A 19814-nucleotide genomic window follows, 5' to 3' on the forward strand; every position below is an offset into this window, starting at 1 on the left:
TTTGAGTGGTAAGAATTTTATTTATGTGTTTTAAAATTTGCATGAAAACCATTTCTTCTCTCTAAATAACTGGTCTTACCTATATCGTTCCATGTTCACATTCAAATTTGAGTCAGTGATGGCGTTTCTCAGTAGAACTGAACTCCGTAGAACTGAACTCTGTAGAATTGAACTCTGTAGAACTGAACTTGGAAGAACTGCACTTTAGATCCAGAAAGGTCCTTAGAGACGAGGAACATGAGAGTTTCTCATTCTTATGTATGTGGATGACTTTTAACCAAAGCTCAAAAATCTAAAGTGATTTGTCTTAAAAGTAAGAAATGCAAATCAAAGCCACAGTGAGGTACCAGTTAGAAAGGCTTTTATTAAAAAGTGAAAAAATAACAGGTGTTGGCGAGAAAAGGGAACTCTTATACACTGTTGGTAGGACTGTAAATTAGTTCAGTTCTTGTGGAAAGCAGTTTGGAGATTTCTCAAAAAATTAAAATGAATTACCATTTGACCCAGCAATCCCATTACCAGGTATATGCCCAAAGGAAAGTAAATTGTTCTTCCAAAAAGACATCTGCACTTAGATGTTTACCACAGCACTACTCACAATAACAAAGACAAGGAATCAACCTAGGTGCCCGTCAACAGTGGATTGGATAAAGGAAACGTGGAGCATACACACCATGGAATTCTCTGTAGCCATAAAAAGGAACGAAAGCATGTCCTTTACAGCAACACTGATGCAGCTGCAGGCCATTATTCTAAGTAAATGCATGCAGGAACAGAAAACCAAATCTAAAATACAAAATACAAGTAAAAAATGTAAAAAGTAAAAGGGTAGAAGCTGAACTAGTTTCCAAGGTTCCTGATTCTTTTGGTCATAGCCTTTGCACCAGTCAGTTTTAGACTGGTTCACCAGCAGTGCATTCTGAAAATGCAGTCTTAAGTGTGACACTGATGTTATTCAGTTTAGTAATAGCTACTGTTGGCATGACCCTATAGGGACCGGGTAGTTGGAGTGTGCAGAAATGCGGCCTCTCGATAAAACTGGAACTAAATAGTGGAAATACATGAAAAATTTTGTGATGGAGAAGTCAGCTAAACCACATATCTTCCAGTGGTTCTAATACAAGACTTTGGAAATAGGTGGAAGCAATTCTTAGTCATTACAATGATTTGCTACTACTAGTATTGAGCAGAGAAGGAAGGAGGTCAGGAATGCAAAACATACTGCAATTTACAGGACAGTCCCTGACTCCAAAAAAAATATCCAGCCTAAAATCCAGTAGCTTCCACTAACTCACTGAGAAGCACTTGCAGACCATCTCCAAATTTGACATTTCCCAGGCCTTGGCTTGGTTACCACTGCCACTGCCTCACTGCTTCTCCATGAGCAACCTGAACAACCACCTGCTTTCCCATCCCGGAGCTGAGACAAGGCTAGGAGGATCACACAAGACTTAGTGAAGCCAGCAGAGCGCCCTGTGACTGAGGACGATGTGACTCAAAATGATGGCCGGTTCCTCTTCAGTTGAAGTTGGTCATCCACAACCACAATCCTTCCCTGCCTACTTGAGGCCTCTTTCCTCAGGATGGTACCACTTGACCCCTACCACCTAGACTTGACTTAAATACTAGAGTCTACTAACAGGTTTACCATAACCACGCCAATTAGGAATGGTCATCAGGTAACACTCCTCTTCCCAATGGGATTTCATGGCAAGCTGGTGGCAACACAGACTGAACACTTTGTCTTCTAACCCCCAGGCCAGAGTGATTTACATGAAAGCCCATGGGAGGGAGGCATTGATCTTTCCACCTCAACAGCAGGCTCACTGCTCTTAGGACCATAATATATGGCCTTTCCCCAAACATCTCTGCCAGTGATTAAAACCTAACTGATTTGAGGTCAGAGGGAGATAGTTCTAACTAGAAGAAATAAATGCTAGAAAAGGTTGCTTTTCTATTTATTATTATTATTTTTTTTTATTTTGGGATGTCTTGTTCATCATTTGTACAAGAGCACCTTATATTTGCTAAGATTACTGTGTAACCATCTTTGTATGATTAAATCAAGAACAAGATGCTTTTCAGAACACACTGACAGATACTGTTCTCAGGGGAAGAAAATAGTTCTAGAACCAGCACTTTTCCCACTGAAACTGCTGTGCTGAGAAAGGACACATTTGCTGAGCTACTACTCTGCTCAACACTAGGGACTCAAATGTTGGCTCAAGTCTCAAGGGCACAACCACATGAAGCAAACAGCTGGGCTGCACTGGCACTGTCACAGAACAGCAAGTGGGAGAAGAATACCTTCCTTAGAGAAGCAGGACAGGACTAACTCCTGGCAGATGAAGGGAGGAGTTTATTTTTTAAAGTCTAAAATGGAGTTTCAAGCAAGGTTGGAACCTAAAGAGAGTATTTTGAAAGCTGAAGAGCAGGGACGACTGGAGACAATAATGGATGCCATTTTTACCACTAAGTCAACCTTTCAGAAACTTCCTGGAGGAAGATACAGATAATGCTATCAATATATCTTGGCATTACACAAAACAGTAGTTCCAAGAGATGCTTCCTTACACAATAGCCCTTCTTGGAAGTTCATTGTGCACATTAACAAATATAAATTCTAAGAAATTATGAGAGGAATCAGGTTAATTTGTTGAACCTAGAATTTTCCAAGGTTATTATTAAACCTTTAGAGTACCTGCTTTCTTTCCCTAAACCACACACACAGAAACTTAATTTAACGCCCATGGAAACTGATGTTGCACAAAACTTTGAAAACCCTTAAGAGTTTCAGAATAGCCCTGTGAAAGAGTATCATACACCCAATTTCATAGTTGGGAGAATTGAAGCACAGGGCCATTACATAACTTGCTTAAGAACACACACTAAAGCATAACTAGTATTAGAACCAAGGTCTTGTTCAAGGATTTCCTCCACGTTCATTCACCTAGCTAGTGCCCACAACAGATCTAAGTGGAAACAACTTTCCCTTGACATTCTCTTGGAATATGTTTGATTTTTTTAAAAAAAAGAAAGAAAAGAAAAATAGCAGCGGGCATGGTGGCTCACACCTGCAATCCCAGTACTTTGGGAGGCCAAGGCGAGCGGATCGCTTGAGGTCAGGAATTTGAGACCAGCCTGGTCAACATGCGAAAACCCCATTTCTACTGAAAATACAAAAATTAGCCGGGCGTGGTTGTGCATGCCTGGGAAGCTAAGATGGGAGGATTCCTTGAACCCAGGTGGCAGAGGTTGCAGTGAGCTGAGATTGCTCCACTGCACTCCAGCCTGGGAGACAGAGGGAGACTCCATCTCAAAAAAAAAAACAAAACAAATGTTATAAAATCTTAATTTTTCTTTATTATATCAGCAATGTTTCTATTGTAGAAAATTAAAAATAAACAATAAAGAGGAAAAAAATCACTGGTAATCCCAAAATCAGATATCACTATTAACAGTCTGATGTGTAATTCTTCCAGGCCTTTTTCTTTTTTTTTTTTTTTTTGAGACAGAGTCTTCCTCTGCCGCCCAGGCTGGAGTGCAGTGGCCGGATCTCAGCTCACTGCAAGCTCCGCCTCCCGGGTTTACGCCATTCTCCTGCCTCAGCCTCCCGAGTAGCTGGGACTACAGGCGCCCGCCACCTCGCCCAGCTAGATTTTTTTGTATTTTTTAGTAGAGACGGGGTTTCACCGTGTTAGCCAGGATGGTCTCGATCTCCTGACCTCGTGATCCGCCCGTCTCGGCCTCCCAAAGTGCTGGGATTACAGGCTTGAGCCACCGCGCCCGGCTCCAGGCCTTTTTCTATTTACCTATACTCAAAACTCATATACTACAAATCATTAATTCTAAAATGCTATTGACTATAAAATGTCCATACACCATTACTTCGTATACTATTAGGAAAGAGAAACACCATAACACAAAAATTAATGATATTCTTAATGGCATGCATGAATCAGTTATATTAGCTTGTTGCTTTAAAATGTCTCTCCTCAATTACAAGGAATTTGGTGATTTCTCCACCTTTAGCTGTATGATTTGTCATGTATTAGGCAATTCTTTGCACATGTGTCAGGAACAAAATATAACAACATCACCTACTTGTAGATACCTTCCTTTCTTAAGTCACAGAAAGCACTTGGTTGTTGCTTTCTGAGAAAACATAGAATCGTAGTTATTTCTCTTTTCCAACACTGAATATTTGCCTCATTGATATAAAATGTATTTCTCAGTCCTTGGTTCCTGTGCCCTTCCGAATATACAGTAACTCTGTTTTGATGCCAAGTCATACTCCAACCTTTTAAAATAACTTTAAATGGTGTTTGAAATCAAAGGATCTAGAACCAATGATGTACACAATTCAGTTGAAGTGATATATGAATAGAGTAGGAACAACATCAGGCATGGCAATGACAACTATATCATGATTGTAACTCATTCAATAGCAATTTCAAGACACATTCTAACTTCAGAGCTGTTAAAATACAGGGGAAAAAAGCATGCCTTTGAATTAATGAAATAGATTCTTTTTTACAAAAATGAGATTTTACATATCCACCTTTTTGCCCTTTTAAAACATGTCCATTCCTTATCCCAACTGTACCACTCTTTTTCCCCCCAAGATTACCATCATTATTATTTTATAGCTGTTTATCAGTTTTACTACATATGTATATATTCCTAACAATATATTCAGTTTTAATTTTTTTTTTGCTTTCCAAATAGAGTCATTCTATGAATCATTTGAGACTTGCTTTTGTCTTCTACATTATATTTTAAAATTCATCTATGTTAATATGTATAGCTCGAGTTGGATTCCTTTTCACTGCTGTATAGTATTCCATTGAAGGATATATATATTATCTCAGTATACTAAGCCATTCACCTCTTACTGGTCCTTGGGTTATTCACAGATTAATTTGCTTTGTTTTAAACATTTTTATGAAGCTTCTCTATGGTAGAGTTTCCTAAACTTATGAATTTTGTTGTACATATAGAAAGTGGTATTTGTAGGCACAGGATGTAAGTGGAAGGACCAGATTGGTTGCTACCTAAAGAGAGTATCAGCCTATTAACCAGAAAAGCAGACTACTCAGCTACTTTGAAGCTAGGGAATTAATATATCTTTACACCTGTATCCATTCTTTGCACTAAGATATATACAGCTTTCTGCTCCACAGTACAACTGCTAATTCCTAGGATAAGCATCTTTTCAGTTTTGGAAAATAATGCCAAAATTTTTCCCAGATGCTTGTACCATATTGTACTCATACCAGTACTGTTGAAAAATGACTTCTCTTTCTGACATTGAGTAGTACAGGACTTCTAGATTTTCACCTGTCTAGTAGGGATAATATATCTCATTGTGGCCTTTATTTGCATTGGTTACAAGAAGGTTGAGCATGCTTTCATGTGCTTATTTTCTAACCTTATTTCCTCTTCTGTGAAATGCCTGTTCATGGTTTTTGTCTATTTTTCCATTTGGTTATTTGTGTTTTTCTTATCAACTTTTAGGAGTTCTTTATATATCTTTACATATTCAGGATATTAATCCTTCATGTATATGTGTTGCAAACGTATCCCTCCCCCAAACACACACACACACACACACACACACACACACACAGCTTATATTTTCACTGTCTTTATGGTACTTTTTGATGAACAGTTTTTATTTTTAATGTAATTGATATAAATTTAGTCTTGTGGCCAGCTTTTTTTGAGTCCTAAAGACTCTAAAGATCAAATATTCTAAAAGTTTTAATGTTTTGCCTCACATTTAGTAGATAAAGAGGAAAGGAAGAGCTTTGGCAGCAAACCAAGTATATAAAAGAATCTAGGTCAAACTCTCCCAGGTACCCCTAGATTTTAAAAGATGGTCCAAAGCCAGAAGGCATCTTGCTGAAGACAACTCTCCAACTGTTCCTTGAGTCCTCCTGATGCAGTCTGGACTGGCTGCCATCTCATCCTGGAGGTTCCTCTAACCATTGTCCTAGGGTTACCCTTCACTTCTCTTCCCATTGGATCTCCTAATACCTGTATCCTATGTCTTCCTCTTGCTTGTATACTCCTGTATTTTGCTGAAGCACCTATAGCATTCTGAGCAAAGGTCTATGCAATACCATAAAGGATCAACTGTTAAATCAGACTCTTGAATCAGAGATCTTACCCAGCATCAAGCTTTACAAATAATTTCAAGGATATAAGTAGTTGCTAGACACAAGTGAAGCACACTGGTCCAGGCTAGCCAACTTATTCCCAGGCCCTTTCTCATCAGGACACATGTGCCTAGAAATACATGAGGTCTCAAAAAAAAAAAAAAGAAAAGAAAAATCTGCAGCTCCATTAGTTAGAAGAAAGCCGTTTCAGTCATGGAACTTCTGTATTCAGATGGCTACATAACTTGTGTGATATTTTCCAGGGAGCCATGTCCCACATATCAATAGATTCTAAGGGATTTTATTTGGTTTTTTGTTGCCATAAGCAATTCTGGACAGACCAGGTATATCTTGCTAAAAGCATTTCATAAGTGCCAACTCTCCTACTAGTAAACACCATTAGCTGTTTTCCTGGAGGTCTATCATTATTAGCAAGTTTACAAGGATTCGAAACTAAAGATCACCTTTCTTTCAGAGGGGTGTGCCCCTGGTATTGGATGCAAGGCCTGATTCTAACTATATTCATGTTACCATATTATAGGAAATAAATTTTGGACCTTGTTTCAGTTATGGTCCAGTCAGTTATTAGAAACTGCACCAGCTATTTGAATAAATAACTGCTGTTTATTTTAATGTGTCCCCCAAAGTTCATATGTTGGGAACTTAATCCCCAATGCAACAGTGTTGAGAGGTGGGACATTTAAGAGGTGATTAAGTTATGAGGGCAATGAATTAATGTCATTAACATGGAAGTAGTTTCGTTATTGTGAGAGTGGGTTTGTTATAAAAGTGAGTTCAGCCCCCTCTTGCTAGCTCATGCTCTCTTTCCTTTCTGCCTCCCACTTTCCATCAAGAGATGACTCAGCAAAGAGGTCCTTGACAGATGCCAACCCTTTGATCTTGAACTTCCCAGCCTCCAGGAATGATAAGTAAATCTCTGTTCTTTCCACATTACCCAGTCTGTGGTATTCTATTATAGCAGCACAAAATGGACTAAGACAATAATTTAATGGGAACTAGTTAAACAGCTATTAGAGAACTAAGAGGGAAAAAGGTAACACTGATATAATACAGAGTTATTTCTGAAAGCAACCAGGACTATCTCCGGGCTTGGAGAACAGAAAGACAAAAATTGAGGTTATTAGAAGTTTGAAGGAGAAGCCCTGCAGGGCTGGGATTTAGAACCTGAGGAGAGATGCTACCCAGATAATTCTGGTATCTTTGAGAGAGGACAACGTGGCTTGTCCTAGGAGAGTGGGTGGAAACTTGGAAACTGGAACCAAGTGCCACTGCCATCATCTGCCATTACTGAGATAAAGAAGTATTGCTGGAGTGATGGTAACAAAAGAGTAACCAAACAAGAAATAAGACCTCTTTTCAACCTCAGCCTTCTGGACTTCTGTTAGCATCCCCTATTGACTGAACTTAACAGTGGGCCTGCTAGCTAGGGAGAAATCTGGCTTGCAAAATCCCAATCCTAGCACCACAAAGCAAAATATAGAAGAGTTTGGAGTTAAGAGACAACAGCTTAACAATCAGCACAACCACAATTCTGACTCTTCTCATCTATCCCATCTTTCAATACATATTTCAACTTCAATATAACAAAACAACCTGTGGCGGCTGGGTACGGTAGCTCACGCCTGTAATCCCAGCACTTTGGGAGGCCAAGATGGGCGGATAACGAGGTCAAGAGACCGAGACCATCCTGGCCAACATGGTGAAACCCCATCTCTACTAAAAATACGAAAAGTAACCAGGCATGGTAGCGTGTGCCTGTAGTCCCAGCTACTTGGGAGGCTGAGGCAGGAGAATTGCTTGAACCTGGGAGGCAGGGTTTGCAGTGAGCCTAGATCATACTACTGCACTCCAGCCTGGTGACAGAGAAAGACTCCATCTAAAAAAAAAAAAAAAAGAAGAAAACAACAATCTTTGGCTAGTGGATATCACTTATTCTTTAGTAAACCCAGCAGTGCACATTAAGTATGCAATTCAAGTATGTAATTAGTCCAGCATCTGGGTGTTTCGCTGCCGTAGGTTCATTGTAAGTACCTAATATTGTCATGCTATCTAAAGTGGAAACTCCAAATATATTTTCCAAATCCTCCAGAAATCATTTGTGTCCTCATTTGCTCAGTTTACATCTGAAGGATCAGCTTCCCAATTAGCTTTTAGTTAATGCATTCCCTATGACTACTAGTAGAATTTGTTCAATGCTGTTTTAAAAATGTCATTGATATGGTTTGGCTCTGTGTCCCCACCCAAATCTCATCTAAAATTGTAATCCTCATAATCCCCACGTGTCAAAGGAAGAACCCGGTGGGAGGTGATTGGATCATGGAGGTGGTTTCCCCCCATGCTGTTCTCATAATAGTGAGTGAGTTCTCATGATATCTGATGGTTTTATAAGTGTGTGACAGTTCCTCCTCCACACGCTCTCTCGCGCCTGCTGTCACGTAAGACATGCCTGCTTCCCCTTCTGCCGTGATTGTAAGAATCCTGAGGCCTCCCCAGTCATGCAGAACTGTGAGTCAACTAAAGCTCTTTCCTTTATCAATTACCCAGTCTCTGGTAGTATCTTTAGAGCAGTGTGAAGCAGGCTAATAAAGTTATCCTTTCCAAAATTAGTTGTTCTTATTTGAAGACACCAACTTGTCAGTCTTCAATGAGTCTTACTTAAAATAGTTAAACTGACTTTTTTTTCAGCCAAAAACAAATATTCAAGAAGAGCTTCCCTTTCCTTCTTTGAACATTGATGTTAATTTCATCCTTGTCATTTTGGGATTCTCCGGCTCTTCAAAAAATTATTTCCCAGTAAACACTGACAGAGTGTCAATAGATATAAGTGATCATTTCCAATTCCTAAAAGTAAATTGATGGGAACCTACGGGGCCCCTACTTCCTTCTGACCTGAATGCGGATTGACTTTAGAGAGATGACTTGGACAGAGATGCCTTTGCTTGTCATTTTGATGCTTCACTCACAACTCTTTTTGACTTTACAGGAAACACACGTCCCCATCCCCACTTCACCTGCATTTGTGTAAGGATTCCTCTGAAGGCTCCTCAGACTTCCTCCTTTGACAGTTCCCAGGACAGCTCCAACCCATCTGTTCATCTGACATTCCATTAAGCCCGTGCGTTACCACAATATCCTGTTTTTCCCTTCCTGTTTCTAGCCACACTTACTCAGATGCAATGACAGAGTTTGCTGCAAATTCCTCGACATAAATCTCTCCAGTGAGCTTTCTGCCCTTACCTTAAGCCTTTTTCTCTGAAAGCACAGCCCTCTGGCCCTTTCTCTTTCAAAACCCAGTCCAAAATATCCCATAATGGAAATAAACATCTCCAAGTTAGGTCCCAAAATACGATTTAACAACAACAAAAGAAACTAAAATATGCTATTTGTGCTAAAAGGCTGAGGGAACAGCAATGTTACTTAGAATGATGGTGAGTTAACACACATTATAGAGAGCTAGCTGTTTTAGCAGGGATCCTAATGTAGTGACCATGATCGAGGTGACTGGGAGCAAATCACTTGACCTCTTTACATTTCAGAAATTCTGATAACTGCTCTGCTAATCTCATGGGGTTGTGTTGAGGGTAAAATGAGACCATTCATTTAATAAATATTTGCTAAGAGTCTACCATGTGTCAGGCCCATTCTAGGCCCTAGGGATGTGACAGTGAGTCATCTAAAACATTGCATTTGTGAACTTCCATCATATGGTTGCATGTAGATGTAGACTGGTTATTCTCATCGCTATATAGTATCCTATTCTGTGAATATACCACACTTGATTTATTCATTCCACCTTGAGCATTTGCCTAATTTCTAGGTTTGGAGCTACTGTCCAAAAAATGAGGCTATGAACATTCTGGCATATGTCTTTTGGTGAACTTAGGTGTGCATTTCTGTTGTGTCAGTTCCCTTTTAATCTGGCTAATCATGTCAAAGGAAGGTCCAGGTTGGAGCTGGCATTCGGTAACATCTCTGTAGCCCTTGTCAATGTGTCCCTATAACAAATAACCAACTTCATGTCCAGAGCCTTCAGCATCACACTGTAGCTAGCTAGAGTTTGTAAACACTGTTTTATTTATTTATTTATTTATTTTTGAGATAGGGTCTTACTCTGTCACCCAGACTAGACTGCCACTGCTTGATCTTAGCTCACTGCAGCCTCCTGGGCTCAAGGGATCCTCTAATCTTAGTCTCCCGAGTAGCTGGGACTAAAGGCATGTGCCACCATGCCCGGCTAATTTTTTTTTTTTTTTTTTTAGATTTAGGGTCTCGCTATGTTACCCAGGCTGGTCTCAAATTCCTGACTGCAGGCAATCCTCCCAATGTGCAGGGATTACAAGCGTGAGTCACCACACCCAGCCCCAAACATTGTTTCAGCCCCAAACATTGTTTCATCTGCATTTTGTTTTTCTTTTTAGAGTTGGGGGTCTCACTCTGTCATCCAGGCTGGAGTACAATGGTGGGATCATAGCTCACTGCAGCCTCAACTTCCTGGACTCATAAAATCCTCCCATCTTAGCCTCCCAAGTATCTGGGACTATAGACACAGACCACATGTCTGGCTAATTTTTATTTTTTTTAGAGATGGGGTCTTGCTCTATTGCCCAGACTAGTATCAAATTCCTGGCCTCAAGATATCCTCTCGCCTCAGCTTCCTGAGTAGCTGGGATTACAGGCACAAACTGACTCCTTCAGTTTGCTTTATTTATAAGTTTAAATTACATATTGCAAGAGATTAATTGTGCTCCATTTATTTACATATTTATAAATATATCTATATTACTCATACGTTATTTATATAAAGTTTCCTTTGAAAATAAGTTCTTATCACACTTAACAGAAAATTAGAGATGGCAGAAAAAAGAATCAGTAAACTTGAGGGTATATCAGGCCTGGCGCAGTGGCTCACGCCTGTAATCCCAGCACTTTGGGAGGCTGAGGCGGGCAGATCACGAGGTCAGGAGATCGAGACCATCCTGGCTAACACGATGAAACCCCATCTCTACTAAAAATATAAAAAATTAGCCGGGCGTGGTGGCGGGCGCCTGTAGTCCCAGCTACTCCGGAGGCTGAGGCAGGAGAATGGTGTGAACCCAGGAGGCGGAGCTTGCAGTGAGCCGAGATCCCGCCACTGCACTCCAGCCTGGGCGACAGAGTGAGACTCTGTCCACCCCCAACCTCCAAAAAAAAAAAAAAAAACTTGAAGGTATATCAATTCATCTGGCAGTTTTTCAAAGTACGTCATTTAAAAAGAGCAATCTCTTACCTTCTCAAGGATTTTGCTACTGCAATTTTCTCTTCTGTCTTGGATTATCAATAGTCACTCTCTAATGGCTTACTTACATTAACATGTATAACAGTATATTATAGTATCTTCTATCTAAAAATAAATCTCTAGATGCAGGATCCCCTCCATCTTCCATCTCACTGCTTTGCTCCTCTTCATGCCAAATTCTTTAAAGAGTTACCTATATTGACTAACTCTGCTTCTACCTCTACTATGTTCAAGGTGACCAGTAACGTCCATTTTACCAAACCGAAGGGCCATTTCTTTATCACATTGCTTGACCACAGCACATTTTACAACTGATCATTCTCTCCTTATGGCAACATTTTCCTGTCTCAGCTTCCTCAAGTTCCAACCTCCCCTGGTTCTTCCTACAAAACTAATGATTCCTTCCTAGTTCCTTTGGGTGAATGTCCCTTTGCTAATAAATCTGTAAATGTTGAAAGGCCCTGATTGCTGCACCTGTAGTTCACTCTGGCCAGGCTACAGTCATTTTTCTAGGTGACCACATCCAGTTCTATCAATATCACCTATCATCTTAGCACTCCCAGATTTCTATTTCTAGCATTGAACTTTTCTTGAAATGTCATTTTCACTGCTGATTATTTTACACCTCCAAATGGATGTCTAATAAGCATCTCAGACGTAATACATTCCAAACTGAACACCTGCCTTCCACCCTCTCTCCCACCAAGTCTTTTCAGGTCTTTCCTACCTAGATCAATAGCACCACTACTCACCCAGTCTCCTAAGCTCAAATCCAGGAGATACCTCGGATCTCCTAGAGCGAAGGACTCTTTCCCTCATCTCCATCTAATCTATCAAGTCCTTTAAGAATACTGACAACTCACAGAATGGGAGAAAAGAATTTGCAAACCATGTATTTAATAAAGGATCAACATCCAGAATATACGAAGAATTCCTGAATCTCAACAACAAAATAAGAAACAACCAAATTCAAAAATGAGCAAAGTACTTGAATAGACATTTCTCCAAAGAAGATATACAAGTAGCCAATAAGTACATGAAAAGATGCTCACCATCACCAGTCATTAGGAAAATGCAAATCAAAACCACAGTGAGATGCTCTTCATAATGATTAGAATGGCTGCTACCACAAAAACAGAAAATAACAAGTATTGGTGAGGAAGTAGAGAAATTAAAATGCTTTTGCACTGTAAATGGGAATGTAAAATGATGCAGCCATTATAAAAACAGTATGGAGGTTTCTCAAAAAATTAAAAATAAAATTATATGATCTAGCAATTCCATTTCTGAGTACATATCCAGAAGAATATTAAGCAGGATCTCTAAGAGTTATTTTCACACACATTTTTATTGTAGCATTATTCCGAACAGCCAAGAAGTAGAAGGGGCATTAATTCAACCCAAATGGATGAATGAGTGAATAAAGTGAATAAAGAAAATGTGGTATATACATACAGTAGAATATTATTCAGCATTCAAAAAGAAAGAAATCCTGCCACGTTTATGCTACAATATGAATGAACCTTGAGGGCATTATGCTAACTGAAATAAACCAGTCATAAAAATATAAATACTATATGATTTCATGCATATGAAGTATCTAAAGCAGTCAAACTTATGCAAACAGAAAGTATAAGCTTAGTGGTGGCTAGGGGCTGGGGTGAGAGCAAAATAAGGAGTTGTTGTTCAATAAGTATAGAGTTTCAGTTTTGCAAAATGAAAAAGTTTTAGAGATCTGTTCCACAACAATTTGAATAGGTTCAACCCCACTGAGATGCACTTAACAATTGTTAAGATGGTAAATTTTATGTCACATGTTTTCTCCTACAACTAAAAAAATATAAAATAATAAGTGTTGGTGAGGATGTGGAGAAATGGAATCCTTGTGCACCGCTGATGAGAATGCTAAATGGTGCAGCTGCTGTGAAAAATCATATGGTAGTTCCTCAAAAAATTAAACAGAATTCTTGTATGATCAAGCAATTGCATTTCTGGGTATACACACACACAGAGATGAAAGCAGGGTCTCAAAGGGTATCTGTACACCCATGTTCATTGCAGCATTATGTACACTAGCTGAAATGTGAAAGCCACACATGTCCATTGACAGATGACTGGATAAACAAAATGCGGCATACATAGAGAATGGAATATTATTCAGCTTTAAAATGGAAGGAAATTCTGACACATGCTACAACATGGATGAACCTTGAAAACATCATGATAAATGAAATGAGCCAATCACAACAGGACAAATATTCTGTGATTCTATTCATACAAAGTACTTAGGGTAGTCAAATTCAGAGACAGAACATAGAATAGTGGTTGCCAGAGTCTGGGGAGAGGGGGAAATGGGCAGTTAGTATTTAGCAGGGAAAGAATTTTGGTTGCAAGATGAAAACGTTATGGGGATGGATGGCAGTGATGGTTGCACAACAATGTACTTAATGTTTCTGATCTGCACACTTAAAAATGGTTAAAATGGTAAATTTTTTATATGTGTGGGTTTTTTTTTTTTTTCACTTTTAGGATATTTTAAAAAGAATTCTGCCAAAATAGGTGGCAATTCTGGCCATTCCCTCCATCTCAGTACTACCTAATCCAAGCCACCGTAATCTCTTGTTTGGACTTTTGCACTAGCTTCTAGTTTGTCTTCCTGATTTTCCTTTTTTTCACCCCACAATCATCTTGTCATAGAAAAGCCAATGTAATTTTTAAAAATGTAAATCATAGTCTGGTTCCCCTTTGTGTACAATTTTCCATGGTCTCCCATATACTTAGAATAAAGTTCATGCCCTTCACTGAGGCTTAAAACCCCTGCTTGATCTTGGACTCCAACTCTCATCACTCTGCCCCTCTCCCACCGTCCTCTGGCTACAGGAGCAAGCTGTTATGTCTGTAAGCACATTATGACTGCATCTTAGTCAGCTAGGGTTGCTATAACAAGCACACCATAGACTGGAGTCTCAACATTTATTTCTCACAGTTCTGGAGGCTGGGAAGTCCAAGATCCAAGTGCTGGTAGATCCAGTGTTTGGAGACAGACACTTTCTTGTTGTATCCTCACAAGGCAGAGAAAAGGAGAGAGACAGAGAGAAACAGATAGATGGGGGAAAGAGGGAGGAAGCAAGCTCTCTCTTGTCTCTTCTGGTAGGGGCACTAATCCCATTCATGAGAGCTTCACCTTTATGACTGGATTATATCCTGAAAGCCTTATTTCCTAATCCCATCACACTGGTGATTAAGATCTCAATCTATCACTTTAAGGAGAACACTTTCAGCCCATAATGGCGGTTCCTACCTAATGTTTATTGCACTATTTCTTCCTCTCTCTGAAAATCTCTTTCTCAGTCTTCACAAGGTATCTCTTTCAGATTTGAATCTCACCCATGAAAAGTAGCCTCAAGTCACCCTCTATCATATCACTCTGTTTTTTGTTTCTATTTTCATTTTTAACTTTTCTTTTACACACAGGGGTACATGTGCAGTTTTGTTATATAGGTAAATTCATGTCACAGGAGTTTGTACACAAATCCATCACCCACAGATTAAGCCTAGTACCCAATAGGTATTTTTCCTGATCCTCTCTCTCCTCCCACCCTCCACCATCAAGCAGGCCACAGTATCTATTGTTCCCCTCTTTGTGTACATGTGTATTCATCATTTACCACTCACTTATAAGTAAGAACATGCAATATTTGGTTTTCTGTTCCTGTATTAGTTTGCTAAGGATAATGGCCTCCAGCTCCATCTACGTTCCCACAAAGCACATGACCTTGTTCTTTTTTATGGCTGTGTAGTATTCCATGGTGTATATGTATTATTTTCTTGTCCATTCTATCATTGATGGGCATTTAGGTTGATTTCATGTCTATTCCTGCCTATATTCATGTCTATATTCATACTATTGTGAGTAGTGCAACAATGAACTAGTGTTTAACAGGCAAAGAATTAGTGTTTAATAGGGAAAGAACATATAAGTCCATGTGCCTTTATGTCAGAACAATTTATATAGTTCTTTGGGTATATACCCAGTAATGGGATTGCTGGGTCAAATGGTAAATCGATTTTTAGCTCTTTGAAGAATCCCCACACTGCTTTCCACAGTGGTTGAACTAATTTACACTCCCACCAACAGCATGTAAGTCTCCAGCTTCTGTTATTTTTTGACTAATAATAGCCACTATGACTGGCGTGAGATGTTATCTCATTGTGAGTTTGATTTGCATTTCTCTAATGATAAGTGATACTGAGCTTTTTTCATACACTTGTTGGTTGCATGTATGTCTTCTCTTGAATAGTGTCTGTTCATGTCCTTTGCCCACTTTTCAATGGAGTTGTTTATTTTTTGCTTGTAAATTTGTCTAATTTCCTTATATATGCTGGATATTAGACTTTTGTCAGATGCATACTTTGCAAATATTTTCTCCCATTCTGTAGGATTTACTCTGTTGTTTCTTTACTCTGTTGTTTTATTTATTCTGTTGATAGTTTCTTTTGCTGCACGTAAGCTCTTAAGATTAATTAGATCCCATTTGTTTTTTTGTTTTTTTTTTGAGAAGGAGTCTCGCTCTGTCACCCAGGCTGGAGTGCTGTGGCCAGATCTCAGCAAGCTCCGCCTCCTGGGTTCACGCCAGCCATTCTCCTGCCTCAGCCTCCCGGGTAGCTGGGACTACAGGCGCCGCCACCTCGCCCGGCTAGTTTTTTTGTAGTTTTTAGTAGAGACGGGGTTTCACCGTGTTAGCCAGGATGGTCTCGATCTTCTGACCTCGTGATCCGCCCGTCTCGGCCTCCCAAAGTGCTGGGATTACAGGCTTGAGCCACCGCGCCCGGCCAGATCCCATTTGTTAATTTTTGCTTGTAATTGCTTTTGGCATCTTCATCATGAAATCTTTGCCCATTCCTATGTCCAAAACTGTATTGCCTAGTTTTCTTCCAGGGCTTTTATAGTTTTGGGTTTTACATTTAAGTCTTTAATCCATCTTGAGTTGATTTTTGTATGTGGTGTAAAGGAGGGGTCCAATTTTAATTCTCTGTATATGGCTAGCCAGTTATCCCAGCACTACTTATTGAATAGGGTGTTCTTTCCCCATTGCTCATTTTTATCTGCTTTATTGATGATCAGATGATTGTAGGTGTGTGGCCTTATTACTGGGCTCTCTATTCTGTGCCATTGGTCTATATGTCTTGTTTTTGTACCAGCACCACACTGTTTTGGTTACTGTAGCCCTGTAGGATAGCTTCAAGTCAGTTAGTATGATGCCTCCAGTTTTGTTCTTTTTGCCTAGGATCGCCTTGGCTATTTGGGCTCTTTTTTGGTTCCCTATGAATTTTAAAATAGTTTTTTCTAGTTCTGTGAAGAATCTCACGATAGTTTAATATGAATAGCATCGAATCTAGAAATTGCTTTTGGCAGTATAACCATTTTTATGCTATTAATTCTTCCTATCCACGAGCATGGAATGTTTTTCCATTTGTTTGTGTCCTCTCTCATTTCTTTGAGCAGTGTTTTGTGGTTCTCATCATAGAGATCTTTCAGCTACCTAGTTAGCTGTATTCCTAGGTATTTTATTCTTTTGTGGCAACTGTGAGTGGGATTAAATTCCTGATTTGGCTCTCGGCTTGGCTGTTATTGGTATATAGGAATGCAGTGATTTCGGTACATTAAATTTGTATCCTGAGACTTTGCCAAAGTTGTTTATCAGCTGAAAGAATTTTGGGCAGAGATTATGGGGTTTTCTAAATACGGAATCATGTTGTCTGCAAACAGCGATAGTTTGACTTCCTCCCTTCCTATTTGGATGCCCTTTCTTTCTGTTGCCTGATCACCCTGGCCAGGACTTCCGATACTATGTTAAATAGGAGAGGTGAGAGAGGGCATTCCCTGTCTTATGCTGATTTTCAAGTAGAATGCTTCCAGCATTTACCTATTCAGTATGATGTCAGCTGACATCACTCTTTTTAAGTTTTCTTCATAGTATATTTATTACTGCCTGATGTTGTTTTCATTGTTTTGTTTAGGCCTTTGTCTATTTATAGGTGTTCTTCCAACAGAATGTAGCCCGTTGAGAGTAGGAATTTACAAGACCTTGAACTACAGATCCTAGAATAATGCCTGACACAAAATAAGAACTAGCTGGAAATTTCCCAAGGAGAACTTGGCTTAGCACTGCAAGGGCTTTCAGAATAGTATCTTAGAAAAAAAAAAACATATAATAAATCCAGAACAGTTTCGTTTTGTTTCACAAGCATCTGAAACTCAGCACAAGCAATTGACCATAGCATGTTTCTCTTTATCTACTCAAGCTGGCTCCTGCCCCTGCTCTCCTCCTCAAGCCCCCGAATACAACTGCCATCCACCCACTGTCAAACAGACAACCTAAATAAGAAAATAAAACCCTTCCAGGTGTGGTGGCTGTAATCCCAGCACTTTGGGAGGCTGAGGCGGGCAGATCACTTGAGGTCAGGAGTTCGAGACCAGTCTGGCCAACGTAGTAAAACCCCTTCTCTACTAAAAATACAAAAATTAGCCGGGCATAGTGGTGCATGCTGTGGTCCCAGATGCTCAGGAGTCTGAGGCAGGAGCCGCTTGAACCCAGGAGGCAGAGGTTGCAGTGAGTCGAGATTGTGCCACTTCACTCCAGCTTGAGCGAGAGAGTGAAACAGGTTTGTTTTCAGTGCCTGAAATTTCTGATCTTTAGGGTGAAAATACCTCAGTTTTTATCATGGATAAGTTAGTTTCTAAAAAAAACACTCCTAGCCGGGCGCGGGGTCTCATGCCTGTAATCTCAACATTTTGGGAGGCTGAGGTGGGCGGATCACCTGAGGTCAGGAGTTCGAGACTAGCCTGGCCAACACAAAGATTAGCCGAGCGTGGTGGCGGGCACCTGTAATCCCAGTTACTCGGGAGGCTGAGGCAGGAGAATCGCTTGCACCTGGGAGACGGAGGTTGCAGTGAGCCGAGATTGCGCCACTGCACTCCATCCTGGGTGACAAGAGCGAGACTCCATCTCAAAAACAAAAAACAAACAAAACAAACCAAAAAAAATTCCTGTGGCGCCAATAAAACACACAGGGATGCCTGTGCCCTAAATGATCATCCAGCGAGAGCTTTGGTTATATACTCACAGCAAGCAGCCTGCAGACCAGCAAGGTGGAATGCAGGATAGCGTAGGAGGTGGGCCAGGGCTTGCTGCATGCAGCCTCCGTTCTAAAATTGATCCCAACACGCCTGCGTCCTGCTCCAGTCCCTCTCCCCCTTGGCCCTGGAGCGAGGCGAGTCTTCAGTGGAGGTGCTGACCATGCCTGGGTGAGTTTTTTTTAATGAAACATCTCCGCTATTAGATCCCTGGCAGCGCAAGACTGTGTACACAAAACTAGAAGCAAAACAGTCCGTTTTGTGTACTACTTATTCCAGTACCTCCCTATAAAAGGTACGCACAACCCTAGAGGGATTCCCGCTAGGTGGCGCTCGTTCTCCATCGTACCCAGGCGGGTTCGAAGCTGGCACATGTCCTTTTAACACCCTGAGAGGTGATCTTCAACCCTGGTTTTTTAGGTAAGAAAACTAAGCCCCAAAGAGAGTCTTGCGTGAGGTCGCTTGGCTACCTCTCAGAACCGCGTGCACAATCTGGTTTCTGAACCTAATGAGTTTCCATCACCTGGCTGTCTCCCTCTACACATGGTTTAGTTTGTTGATTATAATAAAATAGTGCGTTTCCTTCTTTCTACACAACGAGGTTTATGTTCAGATCCTCAGGCCTTGGTGTGATTTGTTTTCAAATGCGTGGGACAGAAAAAAAGTCATTAGATTTGTCTGACTGAATTTTTTCTTTGATTACCTTAAATCCGAACGAAGGTCCTTTTCCAATGAATAAGCAATTAAAAATGGATAAGGTCTATGATGGGAAACGATAAGTCTGAAGGTTAATGAGAAAAACCGATTAGAGTAGAAAATCCAACTGGATTTGACATCAGACAAAGCCTGATTTAAATTCTGACTTAGCCACTTACTGATAGTCAGGAGTCTCAGTTTCTTCATCTGTAAAACAGGAATAACAACGTTTTCTACTCATTCCAGTCCCAAGGGTGTGTACATTCAATGAAACAATAGGCTTTGGTTCCGGGCACACTCTCAGTGAGCAATATTTGTTAAAATATAAAACTACCTTTTATATTATTATTTATAGTATTTTAAGCTGGCCAGTTACAATACAGCCTCTCTCTGCAGTCTGATATATTTGGACCATGTACATGAAAAACGCTGCAGGGCGCTGGATGACTCAGGAACGAAGGCGTGGGTGCTCGACTCTTGGGATGCTTAGGTGGTTTGGATAGCCCTCGGGAGTCTGCGAATT

The sequence above is a fragment of the Colobus angolensis genome, unplaced genomic scaffold (genome assembly GCF_000951035.1).
Source record: "Colobus angolensis palliatus isolate OR3802 unplaced genomic scaffold, Cang.pa_1.0 Scaffold262, whole genome shotgun sequence".
Lineage (NCBI taxonomy): Eukaryota > Metazoa > Chordata > Mammalia > Primates > Cercopithecidae > Colobus > Colobus angolensis.